Source organism: Balearica regulorum, chromosome 22, assembly GCF_011004875.1.
Source record: "Balearica regulorum gibbericeps isolate bBalReg1 chromosome 22, bBalReg1.pri, whole genome shotgun sequence".
Taxonomy (NCBI): Eukaryota; Metazoa; Chordata; class Aves; order Gruiformes; family Gruidae; genus Balearica; species Balearica regulorum.
In genome coordinates, this window is record NC_046205.1 from 2,487,423 (window position 1) to 2,513,873 (window position 26,451).

The window sequence follows — 26,451 nt, forward strand, 5'->3', positions numbered from 1 at the left end:
TTGATAATAATAAGTGCTGATGAAGAGGAAGCACATCTGCAGAGGACACTTTCCAATAGATTATTGTCTGCTGGGTGTCGCCAGCCCATTTCCTCCCGTCTGAATTCTGCTGGTGGAAGCACTCCCGAGAGACACAGCTTCACATCTGTACACAACACCAGAGCTTAGAAGAAATGTGAATCCTGGTTTTCAAATGCCAGTAATGAGAGGAGAGCGGGGGAGTAAGAATTGCTTCTTTTATTAATCAAATTCCCCCCTTCCATCTGCAACTGCCTGCCATCATCCATTCTGGAGAGCATCATCTGAGCACCAGGGCATGCCTGCCGAGCTGCTTGTGAAGTCTATTGGTAGAGTAGCCTCAGGTACCACATACTCAATTTGACAGTCCTACCACTGCCAGGGCTCTGGCAGCTAATGGAGGACTTTGTTTAGCTGCCTGGAGGGGTGATCCATCACACAGAGTTCAGGCCTGACTGCCGATGGAGGATGCCTGGCTCACCAGAATGATAGCAATCAGGGTATCTAGGGTAAGGAAAGAGAAGTGTTCCTGCTCATCTGTTTAATCACCAGCCATTCCTAACCCATCACCTCTCAGCACCAAAGTGCTGAGGTGCCTGAGGGGAGAATGCAGCCTAGGGCAGAAGCAGACTTGTAAAGAGGAAGCTGTCAGGAAATAAAAGGGAAGAGCAAATTGTCTAGGCATGGGCAAGGTCAAAAATCAAAGATTTCCTAATGTTCCCTGGTAGAGGAGGAAAACCAGCTTCAGTTTACTGCAAGCGAAATGGATAAAATGAAGTTGTCTTTGCAGGGGAAAATGATAGGAGCTGGGTCTCAGCTGGGTTTCCAGTGATGCTGCTCTTGGTGACTGACATCAGGGATCAGTCATTCCCAGGAATTCAGACAACCAATACAGCCATTAATTCCTTACAGAGTATAGTTGCCCAGCTGGGACCAGTAAGAACCAGTTCCAAATTTTCAAATTCTTCTCATGGCCAATGTAACAGAAGATTTGGGCTGGGGGTTCAGCATCAGCAATGCTGGCCCAGGCTGTCACACACTGCTGGCTCTGAGCACGAGCTAAGGGCAGGAGAAGGTGTCCAGGCTCCTGGGCTGTTTTAGCACAATGCCTCTGCTGACAAGCACAAACCAAAACCTCGTCAGCACCAAAGTCGAGGTGAGTTTGCTTCAGACTGCAGCTCAGGCTCTCAGTACAGCCATTTCGCTGCCATGGGCCACTCTTACAGCAACCGCCCGGGTCTGCAGACAGTGCTGGCTCCCCAGTGACTGCGATAAGTGACGTCTGGGACACGGGGCAGTGTCCACCTGCAACACCCCTGGTGACCTCAGGCCGTCAGCTCATTTCACTGGTGTCAGGGCTGGCCAGCACCAGCTGCTGCTTGCTCCCAGGCTGGCATGCCTCGTGTTTCCTTCCTTTTTTTTTTTTTTTCCTTTTTTATTTTTTTGAGATTTCTTTGACAAGCCAGTGGGCTCAGCTGCAAAGCATCAGCTTCTCCCTGGCCTACCAGGGATATAATTTATACCCTCAGAAACGAAGCAGCAGCGAGATGATCCAAGTATCAGAATGGGAATACTCCACTGCAGCGTGGCAGCAGGAGCAGAATACCCATGGCTGACACCAGGAGCATCTGTCGTCCAGGGATGGGGGGAAACGGCACAAGTGCATTGCCCTGCTGCTGCAAGTCTTTGCTTTCTCCAATGCTCCTCCCTGGGCCCACCAACTCCTGGGAAGTGAGTTTAGGTTCATATACATTACGGCATTTTGCAGGCCTATGGAAACCCTTGTTGCTGGCTCTGTACGCTGGAAAGTTAATCCGGGCAACGGCATGGCTGACAGAGCTTCCATTCAGGGCACTGTGTCAGGGCTGAGAAATTGTACCCCAGCACTAGTCCGTGCTGTAAAACTCCAAGGAGTGCAGGTCCTGCTTGCTCTTTGAGGGTGGAGATGCTGGGAGGACCCAGATCTGCATTAGGTACGATTCGAATCGCTTGCAAGAGCTGACTGCTGTTGTGAAGAGTACAAATGGCTAAGAGGAAAACAGGGTCAGGAAAAAGGGGGTTTGTCCTGCTTTTAGAGGTAAAAAAACTTGCAGTGTAAAGGGCGAGTGACTCACCCTAAATCACCACAGGCCTCTTCAGCACAGGATTCTCTCCAATATACTGCAAAACCTTCTTTAGACTGAGGCACTTTCTGATACACGCACTGTTATTATTCTGGATGAAGCCATTTTCAACTTGACTTGAGGGTAAAAGGATTTGTGTGACTTTCCGTGGCCCTGTTGACAGCAAGAACATGTGATTTCCATTAGCATCCGCAGAAGTGATGAACCTGCGTACCTGTGAGGGGAAAAAAAAAAAAGCATAACCCAAGATAAAAGTGACCCCGTGTAAAGGATAATATATTTGAGGCTTTTAATCAATCCTATTAAGGAGAAGTGGTATCTACACTCCTGTGATCAAAATCCTACCTGCAACACTGCCAGTCTGGCTTAGGCAAGCTTGTTCCTCCTTGCAGCCTTTTGCAGATATAGAGATTGCCTTGTGCTGAGGTGATATTGAATTGATTCAAAACAAATTTTAGGATGTTTCAGGCATTAAAGTTCTTCAGGAAGGTCACTGGTAATATGGTACAAGCAGCTCCTTTTCAATCTACCCTTTAGTTGCAATTTACAGTTCTGCAGAGAAACAGAGTGCTCTGTTTCCTGGTCTTAGAAGAAAATAAAACAAACTCATGTGGTGAACATGGGCAGAAGTCTTCAAATTTGGTTGTAGCAACTCCTCTGTGTCGGTAGTTGGATCTCCTGTCGAAAAGCATGTTCTTTGCTGGCATGAGATTAAAGAAAAGTGCAAAACCAAAGAAATGTTGCTGCACCCGGGTCTCCTTGGTGTAGAGATGGCAGCTTGCTCACTTACCTCCGGGCATGCGACAGGCCACCAAGGGACCTGTGAAATCCAGGGGGAAGGCGGGGGGTTATAGATGGAAAGTTAGAGACTGCAGGTATGGGAGTGGACTCGTGCATGCAGTGTTGTAAAAAAGGTCATACATCTGACTCTTTTCATGGGCTATTGAGGAGACAAATGGGACAGCAAATGATGATACACGGTATGAGCCTGCAGAAAGTGGGGGGAGACAGGTCTGCAGAGAAGGGCTGTTGGAAGTCTCCTGGAGGACAATGTGGTGAGGCACCTGAATGATGGAAGAGTGTTAATGAGACAGATGTACAAGGGGGGAAAATGGTAGTGGTGCTTTGACCATGATGGTCTAAGGATTCCATGGAGACAAGATTTGCAGGGAGAAGTAATAGCTTCTATTGGAACAATTGGTATCATTGAGGGGAAAAATGACTAGCTTTTGAGCACCCAGTCATTGCAGAGCTATGAAAAGGAAATTGGGGTGAAGTACTACAAGAATTACATGGAGAGAGGACCTGACATACACATTTGTATAGCTGGTGGGCTGGTTGGTAGATCTTCTGTTGTCTGACACTCTTTTGGGGCAGTTCCATTCATGCAGGGTATAAAATGCTTCTGATTCAGAGTGGAATGACTCACATTTCCCTTGTTCTCATGCTTACTTATGGAAATGATAACAGTAAGCTCAGGACTGGAGCTGGAGCCTTGTTGCTCTCACAATGTACATTTTTCCTTCAGTAGCCAAGACTACTGCTATGCATTATTATGCACTGCAGTCAGAGATACATTGGTGCAGTGAGCCATACAGGATATGTATGGACAGTATGAACCAAACCAAATATCCTCAGGATGAAAGACAGTGTTCTTTATTTATGGGGAAATGAAATTTTCACTTATTCAACCACAGCAAGTTGGAGGTAATTTGCATTGCTGGGGCAGCTACTAGAGGGAGACATTGCCACACTCTGTAAGCCAGGACCACCTAATTTGTGGCAATATGTCCATAATATCTCTCAAATAATGAGGAAAATGAATGCATTAGTATCAAACCCCGGTGAAAAAGACCATTGACCTAGCTGAATCACCAGAATCCTCACATCTGCTTCCATCTGCAGGTGGCCCCCCACTTACATCCACTGCTGTAGAAGTCATGGATTGTTCTGGGAAGCCTGAATAGCTTGTCATTTTTCCAGTGTTGAAAACCCAGCCTTTCTCTTCTGTTGTCACCTCTGACTCTTTTTAAGGAAGGTCCCCTTCCTTTCAGCAGAGGTGGTTTGTTGGCTTCCCCTGTGATCTCCTTGGTCTTCTGCTTCCCAACTTTTCTAGCTCATTTGCAAACTGAATTGCTCCTTTCATTTCTGAAAAGGGCTAATGACCTCTCCTAGCACAGCATCTTGGAAGTGTCACTTGTCTGCAGGTACACAAGAAATTTTAACTTATTATTTATCCTTTGATAAAGACAGGTCAACTACAATAAAATGTTATAGCGAGTTTTCATAAAACAATTGCACAATTGCTGAGTGGATTTCCTTCTTTTCTGACCACCTATGGCTAGTTTAGGTAGAAACTGTTTGTCCTGTCTTCATTAGGACAGAAAGCAAGTGCAAATTTGATGGAAATACTTGAGACTTGAAAGCAGAAACAGACAATTCTGTCCGCCTCACTTGTCTTTAGAGAAAGCAGGAGCCATGAATCAGACGGAAATTGCTTTAATCTTGCTATGTATTAATAATACTCAATTTCATTTATTGTGAGCAAGAGGAATACAGACCTCCCCTACCTCCTGCTACGTTCATAATTTATCCCCAGCCAATTAACTTCTTCTGCTGCAGAATTAATAAACTATTGTATTATTGATGTCAAAAAGTGGGTATGGCATTCTCTGTCTTTCTGACAGTGTTGTGAAAAGTTATGTATATTATTGCAACAGCAAGGAGAGTTTTTCTGAATTTCCTTCCGTACCAAGATATGGGAGGTGATAATCTGAGGGAATCAGTTCTTAATTCTTAGCCCATTACTAACTCTGTGGCCACCCTCATCTGGCTATTCTCAAAATGCTGAAACCTATCTACGTCCCTCGAAGTTTCCAGAGTCAGTGGTATTGCTGAGGTCAATTAACGAGGTCAAATGGTGGATTTTTCCATGGTTGCCTCAGCACTAAGATGCACAGTCACTTTAGATATTAAAAAAATTACAGGTACCACTTCAGGATAGGATTAATCTCACTTAGATAGAAGTCAGCGAAGTGTGTCGCTACAGCTGAAGTAGACCCTACAGACTCCTTTCAAAGTCAGTGAAGAGAGACAGGCACTGTGAGGAGCAATTCTTCTAACCAGTGTAGACATCTATTTCAAGACGAGATAAAACACACCCCAGGCAGCACTGACTCTACCAGCCAGATCTGCATCAGAGAGGCCTGCAAATATCTACTTGTAATTGGAGAAAGCCTCCTTGCTGTGCAATCTAAATACTTTCAGAAGGTCACCATGCCACCTGCTCTTGCAGTGGGTGAGGTGTGGAATTGGAGACTGCATGACTAGCTGATCCTGGTGCCAGCCTTTTAGACTGCCAGGTTTTGGAAAGGTGAGGCTCAGGACCTAGGTTTGTCATTTCATGGAATGGTACAGTGACGTGGGGAGGCAGTCTCTGACTGTGGTGATGAGGTGCTTCCTGATCCCAAGATGCCCTTTGTGAAATACCACAGCCATCTGGTCTCAAGTGGCATCTTCAATACCCTTCCTACCTAATGACCTGCACGATGAATCCACCCATTACCAAGAGTCCGCTGATGGGAGCTGGCTCTCTCTTCTAAGTGCTACAACTGTTTATATCCCTTATGCAGTACAAAAGGATTTTTAGTGTAGTCGATGTAAGTTATTTCCACCAAAAAAGCCACTCTGCAGTGTCATGATTGTAAGCAGCTTTTAGATTGCCTTAGATCCATACATCCCCTGCCCTCATAGGAAGCTCTAAAACATTGGAAAGTGTTGGTTCTGCCAAGCAGGTTCTTGTTTGGAAATGTGGGTTTGTTCAAACCTAAGCTGTTCGAGGGAATGCATCTTTTCTGTAAGCAGAAATTTCTCTCGTTTCATTTTGGCCAGAAATAGCGAACACGGCCTGACTGCCCCATAAGCAAAGGCCAGGCTGTTTTCTTTTTGGCTATGGCTGAGGCCAAAAAGCTACGGTCTCCCTAGGACCTCTTCGATGTCTGCACTGGAACCTGTATCTTCTGTAGTCCAGGAAAATGCACTTACTGCCAGCCTGTCACCTATTCTGGATGAGTGACCTTGCTGCTGCATTTCTATAACTGATCCTTCCAGCAGACACCATCTCTGCTGAACACCCAAACGGTTACTGTCTCTTCCCAGACACAACTCTCATCTTCTCTGGTCTCTCAATGGGAAAAAAATAAAACCCATTAAACAAATAACTCGCTATCTAGCCAACCAACCAACTCGCCCTGCCTCCCAAAATATTGTTGTTTCAGTGCGAGATGAGATAGAGAAACAAATGTTGAAATATTTGTTTGGTTTCTGCAGTGATAAAATCCTCCCTGCTCTGCAGTAGGCTGAAGGCTCAATTTCTGGCTCATGTAAAGTTTTATTTAAAAACTGAAAAGCCCATGTAAACAAAGTTGAAGTGCTATTGTTTCTAAAGACAGCTCTGGGCTTTTCTCTATGGTAACCTCGCAGAAGGTAATTAGGGAGCCATAGCAACAGCTACACCTCCTAGCATACTGTCTGCTCTCTCTCAAATACTGTGCAAGCTCCAAAACATACAGGCAAGCATCCTGGGGATGCCGGACCAGTTTACATTATGTACGAGGCAACTGATGTTTCCCAGCATCACTTGGGGCTTTGTTTTTGACAATATTCTGTTTATTTCTGCTCCAGCGTGTGAACAGGAGACACTGGCCAAAATCTGTGATCGTGTGTCCTTGCCTTATGTGGGAAGCCAGGCATGCAGTGTGTCCGTCCAGACCGGGAAGCCTCGCTAGTTGTGAATTATCACATGCCGTGCTTGGATCCGTGTCCTGCAGCCATCTCTGCAGCGGGGTGATGCTCTATAGCTGGGGAGAAATCACGGCCTCAGTGTTCAGCCCTCCCCAGATTTGAGCTGTGTACTTTGGAGCTCTTGGGGTTTTGCTCCATTGCTGATAGAGGTTATATGAACTTTGGCATTACCTAATTTGTACTCTCTGTCCTGTTGTTCCCTGTATCTACAGCACTGGTACCCACTCCTCCCCAATGGATCCCTCTCATCCCCTGTATAAAACAGGGGAAGCCCAGAAATGCAGTTTGGCAAAAATCCCTGAGCGGGGTTGGAAAAGCAGTGAGGCTTTGTGCTAGACGTGACATCCAAACACCCAAAACAGTGATTTTCCCCAGCTCTCTACAGGTGTCTTCCTCTTTGTAAAATGAGCCAACAACATTGCTCTGCTTATGAAATTCTTACGAGACATTCAAAAGGTCTGATGTTCAAAAGCTCTTTTGTTACAAGAGGGCAGAAAACCTGCCCTGACAAGGTGCAGTCTACATCCCTCTCTTACAGAGCAGCTTGACGTAAACTGCGATGGAGGGTGGACTATTGCAAGTAAAGTAAGTTTGACCATAAAAATTGGACATTGCCTTCCTCTCAGATGCAGTGGCACAGGACACAAGGCAGAGGTGTCCTAAATAAACCTTAGGCCTCGAGTACTGGTGGGGCACATGCTCATGCCAGCACTCCTGCCTTCTTTGCTTTGAACAGCTCCATGGAAAGCATCGTCTTGGCCTGCTAGAGTGTAACTGCTGAAGGAGGATGGATAGTGGGCCTGGGATGCTCAAAAAGGGGTGCTGGTCTTTAGATGGATGATTCTTCTGAAATAGGACTCTCTTTGTTCACCTGGATGAGGTTGGACCTCAAGGTGTTTGTTGTTCACTGGTGAATATGCTTTAAAGAAAGCCACTTCGTGGTGCTGCCGTACGAGGTTGAGCGACCAGGCACTGCGGGTCACAGGGGAGGAGAGCACGTCATGTCCACCTTCCACGTACCGCTTGTGTCTGTCCCCAGGCACCGAGGACAGCAGCAGCAATTTCTGCTGAAAAGCAGAATGATTTGGAGCGTGTTTAAGCCTATCCACCCACTTTAGCAAGGTATTTAGATGCAACAAGTCTCTGGTTTGGAGCTGACAGGCGGTTAGTCTATGAAGACACGAAAGCTGTAATTTCCCATAATGAATAGCAACTGCTTATTAGCTGATCTCTCCTTTCCTAATTTTGTTTTATGTGCAATCTTGGCAGAAGTGCAGCCACTCAGCTGCAGGTGGGAGATAGGAAGTAAACTTAAATATGCAGGAAGAAAGAAAGAGTATATCACAAAAACGTGGTAAGTTAAATAAAAAAATATTGTGGAAAGGGATTGGGGAAGGTGGGTTCAGGAAACATTTTCCTCTCTAGACCAGCATTTCAGTCTGACTCACCTGTGGGTGTGAGCACAGTGGGTTTTGGTCTCCTCTCTACAGCAACTTGTATCTGACATTGCTGGATATGGCTGTTCAAGATCAGAACTGGATGCACAGTTTTAATTCCTCCTCCTCAGGCTGCGGCTGTTAAAAAAAAATTAAAAAGTTGATTCAATTCAAGGACCTAAGTGGCATTTAGGTCAGCATTTCTTCCAAGAAAAGAACATTGCAAAGGCTTCTCTGCCTGCCTGTTTTGCTGCCCAATTTCTATTTGTGATATTTCTGAGCTTCACCTACAGCTCTGTTTCCCTGAATGATCCCATAAATGAACATGATTTGAGTGTTTTGTGACCTCTATCTTGTTGGAAGGAATGGGTCTTTTTATCTCCCAAGATCCTAACAGGTCACAGGATTGTAATTACCACCAAACAATCCAGATGGGAGTGAGACAGGTGGGTCGGAAGATAAAGGACAAGCGGCCACACCATAGTCATCACAACCACTAGAGCCTAACAAGGACTCTGGGGCTGTCTCCATGGGAAGGCTGGCTCTGAATGGACTGCGGAGAGAAAATAACACTCTCATGCCCTCTTGGCAGCCCCATTAGTGTTGTCAGGAGACGGGCAGAGCAAGGCAAGGGTTTGAACTGTCATTGCCTACCTTGCAATCATTCTGCAAGGGGAGTATCATCATCTTCCAAGCTGTCCATCAAGGAATAAAATTCCCTCTCCAAGAGAAGAAGAGCAGAGAAATGTCTTGATGAGAATTGTTAACGTATAAATGCAGTCATTCCGAGTTCTTGTTTTGCTGTTTTCCCATCCTAACAAAGTTCTCTTTATTTTAAATTCTTGGTTTTGCTGTTTGCAAGAAGGAATGATATAATGCAGGTTTGCTACAGTCTTTGGATGGGGTTACTGAAGGAGATGGGGGTGTGTGTAATTAGACCCAATCTTTTTTATTACCAACAGCACACAGACCAACGGTTACACCAGAGAGTTAAACACAAACAGGAGTGATCAGCTTTAGAAGGTGTGATTAGGGTACAGAAACTGCTGTCGGACATTACAACCTTAATTGTTACCTTCTAGTTCAATCTACACGGGCAAACCCAGGAGCCCAAGAATGTTCCCAATATGTGAACCAAAGGAGCAAACAGGTTAATAGAGGGATAACAACCAGCTCCCACCCTGCTGCACATGAGCTGACAGCCCGGGGAAGACCAAGGGCTGTGCGGGCTGGAGGACAGAGCCACAGCCCAGCACATGCTCCACCGCAGCGTGCTGCAGGCAAAAGACTCTTGACTTGGGGAATTTTTGCTTAATTTAATTTCTTGCCAATTAACACCAACCTCTGATGCTGATTAGAGTACTGAGAAAAAAAGAAAAAGAAAGAGAAGACAATTAAAAAACACTTAAGAAAACACATTACCTCCCATTCCCCGGGACTCAGCTAAAGCCAAACACTTTCCCCCTCTCTCCCTCACCCCATCTAAGTCCGCACGTAGTGCGGGCTGATGCTGCTCTTGGCTTGTCACTGGTTTCCCTCCACTCAAACGCTGGTCACCCACGGTCACAGTCCCTCAGGGGTGTCCCTGCCCTGGTGTGGGTCACCCACAGGCTGCAGGCCTGGCAGGACTCACACCCTGTGATTTACACCTGATACAGGGCAGAGAGCAGTGACCAAGCCCTGCAAAACCTTGATGAGAGGTTTCAGCATCCCCCGGCAGATCTCTGAAATGGAGGTTACGATATTAATATATATCCTGCTGTCACTTCATTGAAACGACGATGGACTGATCGCATTAAGCGCCCTGTCAGCTCTTCATTAAATGCCTGATTGAAGACTGTCACCGATGCCTCTTCTCTTTTAATTAAGATGGGCACTTTTGAAGGCAGGCTGGAAAGCAGCCTGCAGGACCAGGCAGGCACGGCTCTGGGCTTCTGCCGCAGGGCTGGGCTGGGGGAGCCCGAGGAGGACCCTTCCCCCTGCTCCCCTCCCTCCCCTCTGATTCTGACTTTGGAGAGAGTGTTAATTAAAAACTGTTTCAAGGATTCAGCTGCTACGGCTCTTTTCTTAATTAGCACACCCTATTAGCAGTAAAACTGTGTAACACAAACAAGGTTTTACATATCTTCTCATTTTCTTCTCTTACATTTGCTGGAGTGATAATGGAAGATGGATGATCTGTGGGTATTTCAGCTGATTAGGAGCCAAATTTTTGTTTTCTGTGTCCCTTTCTGCTCGAGTGCTATGAATGTCCAGATGCAGGAGATTTCATCTGTGCGAATGACCCTGGAAAGTAAAGCGTGTGCATGTGGAGGGCTCGCTAATGAAGTGGTTTGGATGGCAGTTTGCACACGCTGAGCATGTTAGCGTGGTGAAGACCAGCTCCCAGAGGAGCCCCAAAAGACCAAAACAGCAATAGCAAATAATAAATACATTCAGTCAGAAAAACGGTTTTGTTGGTGCTGAAATACATGATCTCGAGCCTTCCTGCTCGCTTTATTTACAGGGCACAGCAGTAACCCTGCTGGGAATCTGGGCACCTCATTCAGGTTTTTCAACAGGGGTTGGAGAGCCAAATGTTGAGTTCTGTCCAGCTTTTTGCAAGGCTGTGTTGTGGAGGGAGCAGTGGGAGATGCAGCTGGGCATCCTTCTCTGGTCCCTCTTTCCTGCCGGGGGTCCCCACTGAAGCAGACAGCACAGCCCAAACCACCGGTCGCTTTGGAAACCTTCCCCTTGGCTGGTGGCTCTGATTCGTACCAGTGCTATTTACTACAGAGCTGCACGCCTGTGGCTTGGGATGATGGAGGATGGTAATTTCTGAATTCTTTAGAGAAATACAAAGCCCAAATATTATATTCAAGTATAGAGTCTCCAAAAACCCTATTAACAGGCTTCTCTTCATTATTCCTTTGATTTGCATAGTGCTGTCTTAATGCAGACTAAATGTAATTATTTCTCATTGCTGTTTTGCCTGTATTAGTAAAAGCTAATGCCACAGGGCCTTGTTCAAAAACTGCCTGTATAAATATTGTTAAAAATAAATGCATAACATTAATTCTCCATCGTTCATGTCACTGTTTATTTAATGCTCTAAAAAGCTAATTACCACTAATTTTATTCTACATCTTCTTCAGGTCTTACAGTCTCGGCACTATAAGATAAAAGAATTAATTGTTAATTAGCATACCTTTTTTGGAGAACTCTTTTTTCTTTATCAAAGATTACAAGAGAGGGAAGAGAGGGAAGGGGAAGAAATGAAGCTCTCAATATTTCTGCCAGCTATGGTGCCAAAATGGGCTTTTTCTTAAACAACAACACAAAACTTTTATCTGGCCCTGGGGAGGAGAAGTACAAGCTATGGTGTGTGAAGCCAATAAAAAGCATCAGTATTATTATTAGTTTTCCTTGCACTGGATGTCTGAACACATTGTACCTGACTCTGTCTGCAGCCTGATGGATTTGTAAAATGGGAAATGATGTCGCTGGAATTTTAGACATCCACCACCACAAGCCAGGGTGCCCTTTGCTGTGAAACGACCCGGAGGGCAGCGTGAACGTTACCTCTGAACATCAGCATGGCAGTAATGCATTTCAAGGAGCATTGGTGGGGGATGCCATGCATGGCAATGCCTGTTCATAAGCATCCCAATGCCCAGGGGAAGCCAGAGAGCCCGCCAAGTCGGGCAACTGGGCATGAGATGTTTCACATTAACACCTCAAAAAGTCTAAATGCAGTCAAAACCACCATACAGGATTAGATTTACGCCACTCACCTGAAGGCCTGTGCTTGTTGCCTCACTTTACTCCGACCGCCCCCAGCTATAGCGATGCCTCTCACAGTTGGACGACATGCGGAGATCAATGTAGATGGCATCTAGGCAAGAGGAAGAACTGCAGCAGGTACCACCCTGCAGTGCCAATATGACCCCTGCACCCTTTTTATTCTGGGGTGGAGAAGGTGTCATAAATTTCTCCAGAACTTGCTTAGCACAGACTGCACTACCCCACGGACTTGCGCCCGTACACGTGCTTTTCCTCCATGCTAAGGTCAGGATCCTGTAATATGGAGACACCACAAGGTAAACGGTCTTCCATCTTTCTACCCTTTCCTAGGGTCCCCTTAATCCAGAACACAAGGGATAAGAGATAAATCCGGGGTGGTGGGCTCCGGTGGGAAGGCAGTGGTCCTTTTCCTGCCCTCATTTCAGGATACCACCCACCAGCCTTCATTTCTTTGCTTCAGTGCAGTTGCCTGTCTCGCTCATACGTGTTTTGGGCAGAGATGTTTACAGTGAGCTTGACCCTGACAGCAGCAGCTTTGCAGGTCACGGGAAAGGGCATTTCACCAACTTTGTCTTGCAGAAGCCAGGACCCTGTCAAACATCACCACGCTGATATACTAAACACACTCCTCTCCCCAGCTGAAGCCTCAGATCAGCCAAGAGGAGCAACACTGAGCTGGGTTTAGCCCTAATGTTATTTCCCTTGCCGTCGTGCCCAAATTTTCAGCCATCCCCCGCCACTAATTCTCTATTACCTTCCCAGGGCAATGGGCCACCATGCCATCTATCTCCACTGCAACAAACACGCCTCAGAACCTTGCCGGTCGGTGTCGCGATGGGAGCGTGCTGTTTGTGCCAGAGCAGACTTGCTGGCTTTGTGATGTATTTATAGTCGCGTTGCTTTTCTCTCCAGCTAATTGGAAATGTCAGGGAACTTTTAATTTGTAACAATGAAGTGAAACTCTTCCGCCTCCGTATTTACATTAATTAGGGGGAGTTTGCACACATACATTTCCTGGAAGAAAAGACAAAAAAGAAACAAATTTAGGATGAGTTTCCCACTTGAAATATTCATGAAGCCAGGCATAAAAATATAGTAACTGGCTAGACAGACTTGTCAAAAAGGCAAATTAAGGACAGAGCGATGGGGACAGTTTAAAAGCATGTCCTGGTAGGCTTCTCACCCTTCCCACTCATTTGGTGGTGGACTCTGCCAGCTCTCAGGTTTTGTCACAAGCAGAAGGGGACAGTCCTTTGCACCGCTTCTGATGCTGTGAGCCCGCACATCAGAGCCGGGCTATGTCTGTCCAGTTGCTCAGCCCCAAAAATTGGATGGGCTGGGGGGGGTCTGGCTGGTCGGAGCAGGAAATTAAATCTGTCTGGCATGTCAGTCATGCTCAGAGCCCACAGACCAGCCTCTGCTCCAGCCCTCGTTAGCGCGGGTCGGGACCCGCTGTGCAGACGTCAGTGAGAGAGGTCGGGTCCAGGTGGCAGTCGCAGGGCTGCGCCGGGCTTTAGCAGATCTCTGCTTTGGGCCATTTCTGAAGGGCATTTGTGGGTTGTTATTTTTTTTTCCTAAAAAGATTGGGTTTTTTGATTTGCCGCTGCTTTGCAGAGGTTCACACAGCCTTAACAAGATGCCTTTGTGAGGAACTATGAACCGAGTGCCTTGGCCCTGGACAGGGCTGAAGGAGGCAGAGGATTCTGGGGTAGAAAACGAGAATTTGTACAGCAGCAGCAACCAGTGGATTCTGTTACTTCTCAGCAGGAAGGGAGAGCCTGAAAAACTCAGTACTTACGGCTTGTCCTAGCTTCATCTAATCATCTGTCCACATCCATGACCTATTACCTACTCCCAGTAAATATTTAAATCTCAGATAGCTTAGCATTTTTTGGCTATTTTTATTGTACCTGCAGTCAGAGCACACTGAAGGTCAGTGATTCAGCTGCTAGCATAATTCATACACAGTATTCTCCAGCATTATCCTATGAATCTACTATTAACCTGCATTATTCCATTAATTCAATATTTATCTCTGGTGCTGTTAATGGAGTATTTGATTTAACAGTACATGAATATTGCATCCTGCAGCAGTAAGAAAAAAGGTGAAATTAGAATTTAAAACCAGAACAGGATAATTGCTAATCTAATATACTTGCAAAATTGTTAAACACAAATTCTGCTAGGCGTACCCCAACCGTGGGGCTGACATTTCAATCCAGTTAGCACAGATGGAGCATTTTGCAATTTGTACAGAGGGACATATTCCACAAAGGATGCTGGAACCATGGTAAGTTCACATCTGTTAGATGTTTCATATGGTTTGCTGCGGCTACACAAAAATTCAAATCCAAGGGTAAAAATATGTCTTGGAGGAGCAATAACAGCTTGATTTAGTCTTGACGCTTTGTCATTTTCAGTCGTTGATAGTACTAGGACACAGCCTGTTGAAAAGGTCTGGGCCCCACATGAACAATCCGTATGGAGGAACTGGGCCTGGAGAACTGTGAGATGATTCTCTTTCATATGTTCTGGTGTCTTCAAAATCGCTCAGAAATTCTTGCTTGCAGACCTTGTAAGTTCCCAGACAGACTGAAATCAAGTAGTGATGGTAACATAGGCTTTATCAGTCTGATCTCTTGTGTAGCTCTATTTTGGGCCAGACGATGGACACTTGGCAGATGCTTGACTAGCATCTTCCAGACAATTGCCGCATTTTCATCAGAAGCTGCCAAAGATGGAGAATCTTGCACTGTTTTAGTGGCTGATCATTCACACTGTTAATGTGTTATGGCATCTTCCTCATCTCTCTTGCCATAGTTTCCAAATACTGGTTTTTGTTGTTCTTTCCTACAAAGCATTTCGAAAGAGTCTAAGATCAACTCACCTCCAAGTTTCTACACTTTAAAATCTGTTTAGATCTGATCTGAAATGTTTGCAGAAAAAGAAAAAAAAACATCTGGGAAAAAAATGGGCAGTGAAAGCTGGCCAAAGTTACCTGCCAGTGCTGCCACCCTGGAGCCCTCTGTTTCATGGCTTGGATCCAAAGCCTGCACAGCAGCTCTGTGCTGCCATTTGGGCCACTGCTGAGCCTGTTCCACCTGGTAAACCTTCTTCTTCCTGCACTAAAGACAAGGACTTTGCACAAAAGTTGACAGCCTGTCCCGCATCTCTTACTCCACTCCTAATGCCCAGCTCATGGGAGGGTTTGAACATCTCTGTTTCCTTTCATATGAAATACTCTTGCAGATTCCTGACCGGGGCTTTAAACAAAGAAGGTGCTGTCTGCAGACAATCCCTTTTGACTTTTATCTTGATTCCACTGCATGCTGGGAGAGGGGATTTGAAGCTTTTACCAGGGCTTTGTGGTTACCAAGGCAGTACAGATCGATAAAGATTGTTGATACATACCTCATTATCCTGTCTCTGACTCAAGAAGCTCCTGTTTACCCAGGTCATCAGAGAATACCTTTAAGTAGGTCAATTTGGGGGAGGAGGGGACACCTACCTACCCTCACTGTTTAGTATTCAAAATTTGCACTGAATTTCTCATCCGTCATGGGGTGGTGAGTGTTAATTACACGGGTGATGAGAAGCCAGGGAGGGTGAAGGCAACATCAATCTTGCCCTTCTGGTACTTGCCAGAATATTCATGCAGTTTTTTCTTGTTCTCGGATCTGCTCAAGCGTGTAATGACAACAGCTTTTTTTTTTTTTTTTTTTTTGTGGAAGTTCAGACTTCTCATACCATGAGAGCCTCCTGCTCTGACGTGACGTTTCCAGAACTGCGCTCCTGCAGCCTCAGGAAAGAAAAGGACCGTCTTGCTCTTGCAGAATAGAGAGAGCATTTGCAAGTCGTCGGTGTTTCTCCCAGTCTCCTTTCAGCATTTGAAGATGTTAGCAAGCAAAGCTTTTATGGGGAGTGTAACAGACCATTGTTGAAAAGAGATAGCTGCTATCTTGTCAGCGCAGGCAGTGATGAAAGGAAATCGGGGTCAAGGATCAGAGACTTTGTATTGGGCAGATGGATCAGACATGCAGTGCATCAAATTGATGAGATAGCTCTCATCTAGGTATTTACGGTATCAAGGGCCTTGCTGGAAGAGCAGTACAAAGGGAGGTTTTCAACATTCACTTGCTGCAGCGTCGTCAGCCATGTCAATACGCTGCAATTACTACCACGCGTAAAGGACCAAACTCCTTCTCACCTTCACCGCGAAGTCTGATCCAGGGAGAGATTTGGACAAAGTGCTGAATAATAGCTTTCTTACTGATGCTGCATGATTAAAACTGAGTCTGGGCTTTGGTACTGGACCTAGTCCAAAATAACGCCTTAGTACATGTCTGCAAGGGCCTGCCAATTTGTTGCAATGTAAAAGTTCTGCTCAGCCGGTCTGGTGCCTTCCACAACCATCTCACAGCTCCCCGTGATGGGATGCTTGGACTTTCGGGATGCTTGGACCTTACTGCCTGTGAGCCGTCCATCTGCTGATTTCAGTAATGCCTGGGACTTTCAGCTGAGGTTTCCTAGCTAGGTCAGGGCTGATTTTCCTCATACAGGGAGCATTAAACCCTCATTTTTTTTCATCCTTACACATTAGATTTTTTTGAAATACCAAAAGTTCCCCACAAAGACACATAATCTTTCTCTGTGCAGTTCTAAAAAATATTAAATCTAAGAACTGCTGAATGAGGTTCTAGATTGTCTCCAACTCAGGTAGGCATCATGGTGCAGTTTTTAATCTCAACAGATTCCAGATGAAATACATCTCCAGTCCATGCTCTACGCACAGGAAACCTGGACCTGCAAGCAGTGGAAATACTTTGAGAAGCTGGAGTTTCTCACTCCCTTTTGATCTTACTTAAGCATCAGCATCAAAGCAGAATTAAAAAAATATACGATAAGAGAGCTGCTGAATATAAGATGATCAGCTGCTTTAATGATGAAGGCCCTGGGTCCATGGATGGACCCAATTTGATTCCAACTGCATTTAAGTAAAATACTGCAACACATTTTTTTTTTTTTTGAATCATTGAATTATTTACATGGAAAGGAAGCACTGGAGATCTCTGGTCCAACCTTTGGCTCTGAGTAGGCCGAACTGCAAGGTTAGATGCAACTTTACGGTTTTAATGAATCTCCCTTGATGTCTGCCATCGTGTTTCTGTTTCCAGGAACAAGGATAAAGGCAGTTGTTTCCAAACGGTCTTCCCATAGTGTCTACACAATGGGTGCAAGTTCAGGGAATGCAAGAATTACATCAAATGACAATTAGATATTTCCCCTTCTGAATCCAAGCTGCCATATTTTTCCAGTTATTACAAAAGCTACAGCTCCAGATATTATTTGGCAGCTATGTGCAATGGAATTGTTTTTATTAACACCAGAAGAGGTAGAAAGCCACCCCACAGGCTGTGATCTGAAAATCATGTTGATACCTTCAGTTGTACTGTCAGACAGAAGTGGTTAATACAGCCTGGTGAGCTCTACCAGCAGTTCTCACCTGTAATTCCCTCTTCTTTCTCCGCTGCTTGCTTGTACGTCCTGAATCCCTGTTTGAGTGAAGGCTCCATTCCTATGTTGGGAACAGGTTTGCCTCAGGGTATGTAAGAAAGTGATTAATTTAAATCGCATGCAGAAATGAAGGAGTATTTATCTGACAGCAAATGTATCATCATCCTTTGGTGGGACACCCTTCTGCCAGGGCTGAGGCATGAATCTCTGCCAGACACATCCAAGGAACTGCTTTCATTTGGGGCTCCTCAGGGACCCCCATTTCAGCCAGTTCTCCCTCTCCTCCAAGTGTATCTTCACCACTTCGAATTTGTCTATGCTGGGAATCAGGCAGGAAAAAAAAAAAATTATTTTTTTTTTTTTTGTCTGCTCTGGAGATCTGCAGTTGTGCTGACACTGGTAACGTGATCAAAACTAAGACTCTTTTTTTTCAAACAAAAAAGTAGAGTAAGAACCTTGAGTTTTAGTCAGAATGCTTTTTCAAGTAAACATTTCCAGCTGGCTCCAGCAATTACCTTTAAGTGGGTTGTCTGATTACCTGTAGCTAAAGGGAAACCTGCACCAGTTCACATTAATGCCCTTTTTCTCTCTTTTTTTGTTTTGCTTCTATCACTCACTAGAAAATCACTAATGATGTCAAATTCAGGGTTAAGAGGATTTTTATGATTTTTATTGTTGTATCATTCTTCTGATCCAGGAGATTGAGTTGAGATAACTGGGACTTGCACTCAGCCTTTCACCCCTTAGTACACGTAAGCCTGGTAATTCCATGTAGACACAATGTTCCTGTGGAAGACAAATCCTGGCCTTTAGCCGTCTCCTGTTCCAGTCCTAAGAAGAAACCTCTGAAAGAAATAAATGAATCAATTATTACTTAAGGTGTCAGCCAGAAAGAGAGGCAGAACCTGTAAGCTGCTTGCTCAGTGGCATGGCCAGCTAAGAGCTGGCAGTCTGTGCTTGGCTGGTCATTGGAACCTTCCTGGTAGTCCATGGGGAGAAATGAGAACTTGCACAGGTGATTCCTCCTTCCACATGGTATAAAGACAGATTAATCACTCTCTGGAAATCACAGAATCACAGAATCACGGACTGGTAGGGGTTGGAAGGCACCTCTGGAGATCATCTAGTCCAACCTCCCTGCCAAAGCAGGATCACCTCGAGCAGGTTGCACAGGATGGCATCCAGGCGGGTTTGGAATCTCTCCAGAGAAGGAGACTCCACAACCTCTCTGGGCAGGGCTTGGTCCCAGTGCTCGGCCACCCTCAGAGTAAGGAAGTTTTTCCTCATGTTGAGATGGGACTGCCTGTGTTCCTATTTGTGCCCATTGCTCCTTGTCCTGTCACTGGGCACCACTGAAAAGAGTCTGGCCCCTTCCTCTGGACACCTGCCCTTTAGATATTGATAAGTGTTGATGGGATCCCCTCTCGGTCTTCTCTTCTCCAGGCTAAACAGATCAAGGTCTCTCAGCCTTTCCTTGTACAAGAGATGCTCCAGTCCCCTCATCATCCTCGTAGCCCTTTGCTGGACTCTCTCCAGTAGTTCCCTGTCTGTCTTCAACTGGGGGGCCCAGAACTGGACACAGAACGCCAGATGTGGCCTCACCAGGGCAGAGTAGAAGGGGAGGAGAACCTCCCTTGATCTGCTGGCCACTCTTCTTTCTAGCCACCTTCTTTCTAGCCACTGTTGGTATAGCTTAAGTAATTTAAACAAGGCGCCTGACTTTTTAAAGGGTACAGTTTGGTGCAATGAATCCCAGCCTCACCCAGCAGAAAGGTGAGAAAGAGTTTTCGTTCATTGGTCAGTCCCAAGGAAGCCATCGCTCATCTTCAGCAGATCCAAAATTTCAGTTTTGTTGCTTACCTTCTAGATGGAATGAGAAAAGCATCAAAAACAATCAATCAGGTAGATCGGAGAATACAATGGGTTTAAACTGAAATGAAGGAGTTCAGGTTGGAGGCTTCTGTATACCTTTAAACCTTTTGAAAAGTTAAATTTAGGTCAATGTCAAAGTAAAACATCATTCTGGCATGCCAATGCAAAGTATTCATTTTGCCAGTGCAGAAACTGACTTTTAAAATTTTTATGTATTATTTCCTCTTCTTCTCTCTCTCTCTGCCTTTTGCTTGAAAACATTTGTCAAAGTTGGTTCAGATTCATCAATAATGATGTTTAACCTGGCCAGAAAATGGAAAGAGCAGAGATGAAAGTCACATTTCCCCATCTACAGCCTGCCAACCTCTCCAGAGTACAGACTTCTGTGCTTTGAAACAAGAGTAGTATAGATAAAGGATGACTTAAAATGGGGTTTTTTTTCCCAATTTCCCCTCTGCAGAGGTTTCTTTCTCCAGACACAGCCTGAAGTGAAAGCTGACAATTGCATCATGGCAGATGATTCCTACTTACCTGTTTATTTACTCATCTGTTCTAAAAAAGCAGTAGATGGTGATTCCCCTGCTTGCACATCCCTCACCGCAGTGATAACTGCAACAGAGCATCACCCATTTTCTACTAGAAATTAATTCTGATGTATGAATGTGCCAATGTTTATAATTAGCACAGTAATGTATAGGCCCTGCTCTTCATGGCTAATTTTTCATCTCTATTATTATTCACTTGTTGGTGACAGTGACTGTTTTCCACCTCATAAAGTGACAAGACTCGCATATCAACACTGTTTAATGCATTAAAGGTGTTTCACATTAAAAAGAAAGAACCACAAAACCCAGATGCACCATAAAGAAGGTAAACGAGAGCACAGTTTGAGTTGGGCAATTGTGTACAAAGAAGTCTTTCTTATATCAGGTTTTCTGTCAGCATTGCCCCCGAACAAACCCACCAGAGCCCATGAAGGGATAATAAATACACCTGTCAGGCCCAGGTACCAGGTACATCCTTCTCCTTTACCCATCAGCATTTCAGAACAGCACAGTTGTCATTTTTGCATCAAAATGAATGGCTGGATTTTGAAGAGGCTCAATGAAGATGCGATGGCTGCTATGCAGAGACAGCTGACAAAACTTCACACAGGTAAACTCTGTCCAGATATCCAGTCCCATCAGAATAGAAGATTATGCAGAATCGTGTTGATATCATCAGTATTTTATCTTAGAAGAAAATTCTGAAAATATTGACATAACCTTTTTAAGGCTGCTTTTATTTCAATAGAACTTTTTCATTCTGCAGTTTGAAATGACTTTTCACTTTATAGTTATATTTTTAATCTCAACACTGACCTTAAAATTAAGTATATTTACTCACAAATCTTTGTTTTCAGGATCAAAAGTCCTGACTCAGATTGAACTTCATCAGAAAACAAGCAATGCCAAACACCTCCAACACCATGAATCTCACTTGACTTATTGCTTTCCCAGGGCTGAATTCAAAATTCCCATGTCTTATTAAAAGATGAGCTTTAAAGAGTAGTCCTCTTCCAGCCATCATTGCATCTTCTGGGATTCACGCTCCAGGCTATGCAGTGAGGGAGGTTGCACCCACATTGTGGTAAATGCAATAATATGCATTCTACATGACCCAGGGGGCTAGGCAAATGACATTACACAGCACAGTAATATTTCATTCAATCAGATATAGGCACAAGAGAGGATGTCTTTTAAAATGAAGGGAAAAATTTTATTAGTTAGAAATTGGTTTCAAAAACAGAGCCCCCACTCAATTGCATTTCTTTCTCTCTTGGCTAAACCCTAAAACCCTGAGAGTCGACCCCTTGACTGGCGTAAATTGTGAAAGGTAATGTGGCCATGATGCTTTATGATGAAGTTCTGGCTGGTGTTAGTTGTATGCCAGCGCAAACCCTCTGAGTGCCAGGAAATTATTCCAGCTTATAATTGAGATCTATATCTGGCCCCTGAAGAATAACTGTGGTCTATAACATACAGCTAATGGTTTTATTAAGAATTTTTCAGTTCCTCTGCTACTTTATGGGAACATTTTTTGCAAAAGATGGGTAAATATTTTATCACTACGAGCAGAAGAGAAAAATAGTCCCTAAAATTACCTGAATACTAGAATATCTTGGTACAAGGGTGCCTACTTGTAAGCATGGCACTGTCTCTGTGCTGAGGAGCAGCAGGATGAATTGACAGGGGTATATCCTAATTTGCATCCCTGAGGGGACTGCCATTACATGAAGATCTAGCCAGGGAGGACAGGCATGTCTGTCCAAAGTACTGCCTCTCTTTTGACAAAAATTGACATATTTTCTCCTTACCCACAAGTATTTGTATCAATAATGTTGAAATCTTGCCTGGATCTTATGGATGGTCTTGGGGTCCACTTCTTCATTTAAAATTCTGTCTTCTTTTACTATCTTAATTTATTTGGGGTTCTGACTGAATGTAAAAGTTCTTCCTCCCAGCTTGGAGTTTCTTTTGCAGCACAGCAAATTGGTCCCATTAAGGGATAGGATAGGATGGATAGGATAGGATAGGATAGGATAGGATAGGATAGGATAGGATAGGATAGGATAGGACAGGATATTTCAGTTGGAAGGGACCTACAACAATCATCTAGTGGAACTGCCTGACTGCTTCAGGGCTGACCTAGTTAAAGCATGTTCTTACAGGCATTGTCCAAATGCATCTTAAACACTGACAGGCTTGGGGCATTGACAACCTCCCCAGGAAACCTGTTCCAGTGTCTGTCCCAGCTTTGTATGCTGAGCATGATACCATATGGTATGGAATATCCCCTTGGTCACTTTCATACAAACACTGAACAGAACGAGCGCTAGGGTCAAGCCCTGAGGAACACTGCTGGTGACTGGTCCGCAGCCAGATGTAGCCCCATTCACTACAACCCTTGGAGCCCCGCCATCCAGCTGGTTCTTCACCCACCACACCATATACCTGCTCAGCTCACAGTTGGACAACTTGTCCAGAAGGATGCTGTGAGGGACAGCATCAAAAGCCTTACTGAAATCCAGAAAAACTACATCCACCACCTTCCCTTCATCCACCAGGTGAGTGGCCTGATAATAGAAGGACATCAAACTACTTAAACAGGACTTTCCCTTGGTGAACCCATCTTGACTGTGCCTGAAGATTGCATTGTTCTTTAAATGCCTTTCAATAGCACTCAGAATGACCTTCTCCATCCTTTTTCCAGGTACTGAGGTCAGACTAACAGCTCTATAGTTTCCTTGGTCTTCCCTCACACCCTTCTTGTAGATGGGAATAATGCTGGCCAGCTTCTAGTCAGCAGGGATACTCCCCAGGCTCCCAAGACCTTTGGTAGATGATCAAGAGGGGTCCTGCCATAACATCCCCTAGCTCCTTCAGTACTCTGGAATGAAGCCCATCAGGCCTCGTGGACTTCGGAACATTCAGCTGACACAACCGGTCCCTTAAAATTTCACTGTCCACAAATGGAAAGTCACTGTTCCCGCCGTCCTGCTCCTCCGACTCAGAGGACTGGGTTGACAGCTTGACAAAAGGTTGAGAGAACATCACTGAGTTTCCTGGTTTGGGTTCTAAAGGTTTTATAGCACAGAAAAGCAGAGGAACCCAATCCAAGAAAGGGGTGGGGTGCAGAGCACCAGTTTATTTCATTTGCAAAATATATTTAGGTGGTGTTTCACTTATTCTTCATCCTACAGAGCAGCACAGAGCCTGCTGAAAGCTGAGAGCATCACCTGGGTACATGGACAGCCATGACATAAGCAGTGCTACTGAAATCATGATTAAAAATTATTCCATAGAAGAGGGTACAGGCATTTCTGCATGGGGAGAAAGTGTCCAAGGGAAGAACTTCAGGTCTGGGGCACTTTGATGCCCAACGCTGCAGCCTTCCCCATCCCTCCCTGGGGACCAACTCCCAGGGGCAACGGGACGCAGCACTGCCCTAGCAGGACATACCAAATGTAAACACACTTTGCGTCACTTCTTGGCTCAAAACAGCTCTCTCCATGAAAAGAAACCAGGGCTTTCCAGCAATTTCTTCTCTCTTCCACTTCCTGATGCCAGGAGATGGGTGCCATGCTGTGGTGTCACCGTGATGCAGCACAGATGTCATGGTGATGATGGAGAACTTCCCAGGCAGCCACTACGGCCCTTCATCCTGCTGAGCGGCAGGACCAACCTTGGCTGGTTGGGGAAAGGGCCATGGCTGGAAGCTCCAGCCAAGCTGTGAAAAAACCAAGTTAAAATGGAGCTGCCTTCACTGGCATCCTGGGCTTCTGACTCGGAGGAGCTTCAACTTCTCCCAACCATCCAGGAGATGATACAGGAGCATCTTAGGATGCTGCCATCAGACATCTCATAGAAGAAAACGCCCTTCAGGCTTTGCCTGATGAATCCCAGGACCCCATCACAGGCTGTCATTCCTGTGAGCAGATCTCTGCCAACACCGACCAGTCTTCAGCCTGCTCCTTCCTCAAGAAGCTCCAGAAGATCGTCAGCAGCCATCACTTCCAGTCAATCTGGTGGGACAACGATGGAAACTGTGTTGTGATCGCAGAAAAACCCTTCAGGAAGGAAGTGCTGGGGAGGAGGGGACCCCTGGAGATCTTTGAAACCAAGTCCATGAGAGGCTTCGTTCTCCAGCTTAACCTCCAGGGATTCTGGAAGGGGATTCCCTCAGATCTGCCTCCATCAAGGAGCTGCGAGCTGCAGCAGCAGCAGGGCCTGACCTGGGCAAGGTAGGTACGTCGGCTCCTCTGCGCATGAAAGAACCCTTGGGACGTTTGGTGCGGAGAGGTTCACGTTCAGATAAAATAAGCCTTTACAAGGCAGGAGATGGGGATGGGAGCAAATGGCCGGATTTTGTCTTGTGGAACATTATCAGGAATTCTCGACACAGGATTTCAGAGGAGCAGAAATGCTGATAAAACAGATTTTGGTCCTTTCTGCTTACTTTGAATCTCTGAAAGAGAAAGATAGTCCCATCGTACTGTGCTTTTTTGTGCTTGTTCTGTATCTGGCTGCACCAAAACTTTAAATCGTCTTGTGGCATCTGCTTCATGCTGACAAGATACACGTCAACATCAGCATTATTCCCAACGTGTCCATTCCATGCTGAGGTGGCTGAAAATTAGCAGTACTTGGGTTTCTCCATCAGTTTTTAGGCTTTTGAAAGCTCACATTTGTCTCTGCTGAAGCAAATCCTCTGTTATTGGATCTCTCTCTTTCTCCTTCTTGCACTGATAGTAACTAACTCCTCTGCTTTGCATTTTGTAGATGCTCTTCTACTGCAACCCCTTTTTCAAGAGAGATTACCCCAATCTCCACAGGATGCACACACAAAGTGCTAGTGAAAGAAAGACAGCCCCAGCTGCATTCCCCCTGGGCCCCACATTGAAGGAAGGCCCCCCAAGAAGACGACGAGCTGACGCTCAGCCAGCGGTAGGAGCTGTGGAGGAGCAGAACAACACCCAGACATCTGGAACCCCCAGCTCCGCACCGACCGAACCTCGGGCTGACACAACAGCCTAGACGGGCAGTGCCGGTCCATCCCCACCAACACGGCACCGGGAAGGGATACAGCCAGGATAAGTGACCCAAACTAGTCAAAGGGATATTCAATACCATATGATGTCATGCTCAGTATATAAAGGGGGGAGCTGGCCAGGGAGAAGGGGTTGCTGCTTGGGGATGGGCTAGACATTAGGTTCCAGAAAGTGAGCGAATTGCATTGTGTATCACCTGCTTTGTATATTCTTTCATTAGTACTGTTGTTGCTATTTTCCTCTTGCTTTGCTGTCCTACTAAACTGTCCTAATCCTAACCCACGAGTTTTACCTTTCCAATTCTCCTCCCCATCCCACCGGGGTGGAGGAGGAGCAAGCGAGCAGCCACGTGGTGCTCAGATGCTGGCTGGGGCTAAACCATGACAACCTGTACAGCATGCAAGGTAGGATATGCCACGGAATAGGCTACAGAAAACAACATGCCCACAGCCATCTAGAAGACCATTTCCCTCGTTGTCCCTGCTCATTGCATGGGGGTTGATGATCTTTAAAGATCCCTTCCAATCCAAACCATTCTACGATTCTAACAGAGCTGTCACTGATGGAGAAAGTTGCTTTACTTCCCCAAAACATCAGTGCAGAGCACCTGCAGGTGGCCCTGGTCTTCTGCAGATGTCCAGAGAAGACACTGTGATCTCCTTTCTGCTACTGCTGCAGGAAGCTGGAAGGGACTTTTGATTATGTCCCAGCAGTTGGCCACACTGTGCTAATTAATTGCACCAATGTTAATCTGGAGTCCCTCCATCACTGGTTGTGGAACAACCCTAGGATTGTGCTGCCCTGTGTTTCTGGATTGAAAGTGGAGTAATTGGGACTGAGTTGACAAAGACTTGGAACAAGGCCATTGTTAGTGTTCATTAGCAGATTTTTTTTTTTAATCTACCTCTAAAGTAAACAGCAGTTCCCCAAGACCAATTTACAATCTATTTTTACTTCCATCCCTGAGAGTCTGGAAAAGGGTTTTGAAGAAAGCTTCTTTCAAAGTCTCTGGTGACTCAACTAATTAAATCAGGGGCCTCACGTGGAAAAAAATAGAGAGAGATAGATACACTTTCGCAGCCTCATTTTTTTCATTATGCAATGAAAAAAAAATTATTTTTGAGCTTTTTTTTTTGTTTTGTGCTCTGCAAATTCACGAGATTCCAGGAAAGCTGCTAACACAAATTATTGTCAAGAATAGTTTCCTCTTTAATGAAAAGGTGCTCACTAGCCCTGAAACAATACATAATTTAAGGATGTAGAACATGAAACTGTGATGACTTGTCATCCATGTACTCAACCTTCATGTTTC